The following is a 6,000-nucleotide window of genomic DNA, read 5'->3' as shown; positions in this document are numbered from 1 at the left end:
CACTGAGCCAGATTCAATCCGATTACATTTGGTCTGCTATGCATATTCATGGTAAACGGTAATTCATGTTTTCTGGCTCAATCGGGAAAATTACCTTGAAATGTCAATCGTGCTATAACGCGATCTTCCGTGGTCCGGATTGAATCTAGGCTCAATATTGCCACTGTAATATTTGTAGAAGTGAAAAAAGGGCAAAGGAGTGCTAATTTGTTATGGTTAGAGATTGAGTGTGCTAGGTCTTTTCACCAAAGGTCATCACCGGGTAAAGGAACGGCACAACAGTGAGTGTGGGAAGACATATCAAACTTTAAACGGCAAAACACAAGTCATCAAGAGATAAAATGACAGAAATGTGCCATTCAGATGAAGGTGGCAAAGTCATTTCCTCCTCAGATCCCACATGTACTTTTAAAATCATGATCACTATGTTCTTTGCCTAGCCACGGACTGACCTTCTCCGCTTGCAGTCTGTTCATGAATGAATCTGACATGACACAGAATGGAGATTGCTCAGCTCTGCGGGACGGCCACGCTATATTGTCACAAGATTAGTTACTTTCTTACCAATACCCATATGGTTCTAGTCACATATTCGGGTTCCTCTCCACTCTCTGCCTATTTATAAATACATTGAGTCTCTAGCAAATATTTAGCCTTGGCCAGAGGGGGCCTGAGGTTAAGAATGAGAGAAATCATGTAAACACAAATTAGTTCTAGTTTAGTTTCCCTGTGCTGCAGAGGGCTTTGGTTTTGCAGCAAGCAATTTAATCGAAAGTGTCCATGTAACTTTAATATCAGTCACTGTTTTCTTAATGTTACTTAGGTCATTTTTTCATTTTTCATTAAGTGAAGCCTACTGTGCATTCGCGGAAACAAAAGAGTCCTACTTTTACTGACCTCAAACTGGGCCAGTTGTGGTCGTGGTAGATTGAAGTGCTGAATTGACTGTGCTGTTCAGCGTCATGTCTTGACATGTCTTAACTTGACCCGTCTGCTCTAATGGATCAAAGAGTCAACATACAGTAGCTCATAAGAGGGGTGGCAGGTAGCTTAGTGGTTAGAGCGTTGGGTCAGTAACCAAAAGGTTGCTGGATTGAATCCCCGAGCTGACAAGTTAAAAATCCTTTGTTCTGCCCCTGAACAAAGCAGTTAATCCACTGTTCCCTGGGTAGGCTGTCATTGTAAATAAGAATTTGTTCTTAACTGACTTGCCTAGTTACATTTTTTTTTAAACATTTTTTGCAAGTCATCAATGCACACAGGTTTTGTTTAAGGTTTTATTTACATTCTAGTTGAATTCTGCAGAAAAAAAAACTTGCTGCAATACATGAAATGGCTGCATTTAAAATTGGTACATGAAGGAATGAAGGAAAGAATGAGACAAACATAAAACTCAATACATTTTGTGATTAACAACTATAATGTGTGAATTAGTACACCACATGTCGGTGAAATAAGTAAGTGTTGTTTGCATTGTGAATGAAGGTAGTGCTCTCATACAAAGGCTCATGTCAATGACATGAATTCAGGACCAAAAACATGTTGCTATCGAGGATGTCAGACCATTTTCTTATGATTGCTTGATGAAAGGTATAATTTAGAACTGCCACGGGAACTCAAATTCCCATAATGCCATACTACCTAGGAATGTGAAAAAGACCATGCAAAAATTATGCTTTTTATTTGTTATATAAATTTTATTTTTTAACATTATATAGGGGGCAATTATCTATTAGTTTAATTACAAAGAGGATCCCCTTTCATTGGTGGGCTAATTGCTGTTTTTAGGACTGGATATTCCTATGAATGATCAAGTAAGGCACAACTGATCTGCTCTGCCTTGATGTATTGCATTGAACACTAGCGGTCAAAAGTTTTAGAACACCTACTCATAAGTGAAAGTGAAGTGAAGAGAAATTACGAAATTCTCTCTCTCTCTCTCTCTCTCTCTCTCTCGCGCTCTTGCTCCCCCTTCATGTTTGAAGAAATTAATTTGTTCAAAACTGTTCAACTATTGTCTTTTTCTCTCTGAGTCAACTACTCACCACATTGTATGTACTACAGTGCTAGCTAGCTGTAGCTTATGCATTCAGTACTAGAATCTTTAATTGGGTGGACAGCATGTCAGTTCATGCTGCAAGAGCTATGATAGGTTGGAGGATGTCCTCCGCAAGTTGTCATAATTACTGTGTAAGTCTATGGAAGGCTGTGAGAACCATGAGCCTCTTAGGTTTTGAATTGAAGTCAATGTACCTAGAGGAGGATGGAAGCTACCTGTTCTCCGGCTACGCCATGGTGCTACGCTACAGAGTGCTGTTGAGGCTACTGTAGACCTTCATTGTAAAACAATGTTTTTTAATCAATTATTTGGAGACATGAATATATTATGTATAGTTGTACCATTTTTATTTTTATGAAATTCACTGAGGAGGATGTTTTTCCCCTTCCTTCTCTGAGGAGCCTCCGCTGATCTGATGGTATTATTTTTGAACATGTGTGATATATGACATAGGCAACATATTGCACATAGGACCTTTCGTAGATTTATTTATCGAAAGTTCCTAGAGTAAGATGTGTAGCAGAGGAGAAACTCATGGTATTGGAGACAATGAAGAAATGATCTTCAGGGTTCTTAATGAAACATGGGCCTTTGGAACCATTGGAAAGTTTGTATTCATATTAAGCATTTTGTTTGTGCGTGTGGTAAGGCATAAAGACACAACCAAGCAAGTATAGGCATACTTTGTTGTATAACCTCGTGAAGGTTTTCTTTCATGATTTTTTTTCTTCTTCCTATTCTTGGCTGTCACTGGGCCAACAAACAAAAAAACATATAAATTACAGTTAACCCAGAGAGTGACAGCAGTGCGCCTGCAGTCTATTGGTAATGTCTAGTGAAAGGCAATGCCCTTTTAATCAAAGTAAAGCTAAGCATTTGTAACAGCCACCCTTCAATGGAAAATCCTATTTGTGATTGCAACATCTGACCTTGCGCGCAGAGATTTGCCATGCTGTACATGCAAAACACGTCCCAGTTATTATGGCATTACGCATTATATTATTACATTATACAGTATTATACATTATTGCGTTGCATTATATTACATTGAAATACATGTAGACATGCAACCACAGACACAGACATGTATTCATACGCGTAGGAAAACAACTCGCAATTGGTCATACACTTTGTTTACTATTTTTAAAAACAATGTGTCAATATGAACAGTTTGGGAGTTTGCAGGGATTGGTGTCTGGGTACCTGACAGCTATGCTCGTGCCAACTCAGTTCATCTATGACCTAACTCTCTGAAATGACTTCCATGACTTCCTTTCCTCATATCCTTGCTGTCATGACAGTTGATCTGAGGGGACTATAGATGGGTTAAATCTCATGAAGGCAGGGCGGAGTCGCCACCCCCGCTCTCACCTGTCAAACATTGTCAGACCATGGGCCACGAAAGGAAGCAGACGGAGAAAGGAGGTCATTGTAAGACTATTGGGACTAAACCAAGAGTTGATTCGTCAGTCTCTGAGACTGGAGGGGTGTGGCGACTAAGCACCCACCTCATCGTCAGTTGCCCTACCAGGTAATTGGTTACCATCAGATCTAACCGCATGGAATTCTTCAGGAGCTTGCAGAAACTTAAGGAGGCCGTTAACTCAAACCAGGGAAGGTGTTGTTTATAGGGATCATTGTCTGCATTCCAGTAAAGGTCTTTGAACATCCATTTCAGTCTATGGACGAAGAAGAAACTTAACTTGACTTAATCTTGGGTTTAGATAGTTACGAGTGTTTTAGCTATTATCAGGGATTGAAAGGTGACAATAGTGTTTTGGTTGAATTCATACCTTATTCCCAACTCTACCTCTACCTGCTAACGTTCTGAAGTATTTCTTCACACAATTACATATGATGCATATCCAAAATATGAGATGAACCAGCAAACAATATCTGTCCCAAAACGTTGTGTTCAAATCCTAAAACCATTCCAACTGGTCAGAAACAGGAGAATATAGCCGCAGGGACCAAAGATAAGGGCCTTTGATATAATCTAGCCACGTTGAAACAGTCAATAGATGAGCCCTCTGAAGATAAAGTGGCCAGGACTGACAGGCCAGATAATAGTCCAGACAAAGAGAAAGTGAAGATTAAGGGTAGGAGTTAGGGCTCCTTTTCAGTGAGTTAAGTGGTCTGCCCAGAGGACACTCAACAACATGGCTCATCTGTCACAGAGAGAGTGACTGAATACTATGACCGAGCTACGCTTCTCCCGCTTGTCAAAATAAAGATATATATCAGGGTATTTCTCTATCAAGCATACCATCTACTTTTCATTTTGGCGGTTTGTGGATTTCATGTCACATGGTACTGTAAATCAATCCCCCTCAAACCTTGTAGAGGACCATTTTTGTTTGGGATTTATATGAAAATACTAGAAGGTGCAATTGATAGAATCACTTTCTCTATTCAGTGAATCTGCAGTTGATAGCCTGTATATTGAATGTAATAGCATATCTTGATATCCTGCTCTGCAATTCATCAACCTTCTTTACTTAGTCATAGACTTGACAAGGCGGAGGTTGTATGTTGTCATGAGAAATAATTTGTCTGCATTCAAGTCAGATAATTAACAATGGTCCAGTAGGTGAGGCTGCCAGTGCTAATTTGTTGCCAAGCTAACCACCCACCCTGACATATAGCCTCTCATGACAGAAAACATAACTGCCACATCTACTATGCTAATGTCAAGCAGCCTTGAAGTTAGAGTGATCATGTAAATTGTTTTCTTTTCATTTTTGTCTTTATATTCCAGGATGGTTATTTCTCCGCTGGCCATTCTTGACACCACTGAATGGTCAAGGTGGCTTAGCAAGAACTATCATGCCTCTTAAAGAATGCATGAGTTTCCTCTATTTAGAATACCATGTTTGGATACCCCTCCAATGAACATATTGGGGGTGAAACCACCAGTCTTGTCAGAGTCTTGTGTCCACATAGCCTCGGTTCATTAAAGGACTATCTCTTTTAACAGCTCTGGTATTATTTCAATATTTGAATACTTCCTTTTTTATGTGTTCAAAAGCATGACATTCAAAAATGTAAATTCAATCTAATATACTGGGTTTCATTTACTCCGTTTTCGTAATATTTACTCTCAACTTAAGAATTGTATGTTTTTGCAACAACTTTCCATGTGGCTCCGTTTTTAGAGGGTTGTGGGTAATTCAACACTTTTGGACTTTATTATACTTTTACACAACGTTATGTGCACGTTTGAAGAAACAAAAGCATACTTCTATATCAATATTAAGCAGAATGTTGTGCTATGAGGCAGTGTTGTATTACTTGAGTCCTAGACTAGGCCTCGAGTCCGTCTAAAGTCCCGATTTTCATGACTTTTGACTTTGGTGACTCGGACTCACTCGCCTTCCCGTGACTTGTATTTGTACTTGGACTGGATAGGCTACGATGATAAACAGAATATTAGCAGCAGAGGGGTGTGCAGCAGAGCAACAAGGGTTCTGTTCTCTTGCATTCATCCCTTCAAAACATCATTAGGCTACTGATTTGAAATACACTACCGTTCAAAAGTTTGGGGTCACTTAGAAATGTCCTTGTTTAAGAAAGAAAAACACATTTTTTGTCCATTAAAATAACATCAAATTGATCAGAAATAGACTGCAGACATTGTTAATGTTGGAAATGACTATTGTAGTTGGAAACTGAAGATTTTTTATGGAATATCTACGTAGGCGTACAGAAGCCCATTATCAGCAAACATCACCCCTGTATTCCAATGGCATGTTGAGTTAGCTAATCCAAGTTTATCAACAACAGTTTTCAGCTGTGCTAACATAATTACAAAAGGGTTTTCTATTGATCAATTAACCTTATAAAATGATAAACTTAGATTAGCTAACAAATTGGAACACAGGAGTGATGGTTGCTGATAATGGGCCTCTGTACGCCCATTTAGATATTCCATTAAAAATCTG

The sequence above is a fragment of the Salvelinus alpinus genome, chromosome 2, assembly GCF_045679555.1.
Source record: "Salvelinus alpinus chromosome 2, SLU_Salpinus.1, whole genome shotgun sequence".
Classification (NCBI taxonomy): Eukaryota; Metazoa; Chordata; class Actinopteri; order Salmoniformes; family Salmonidae; genus Salvelinus; species Salvelinus alpinus.
Note: the sequence above shows the minus strand (reverse complement) of the source record.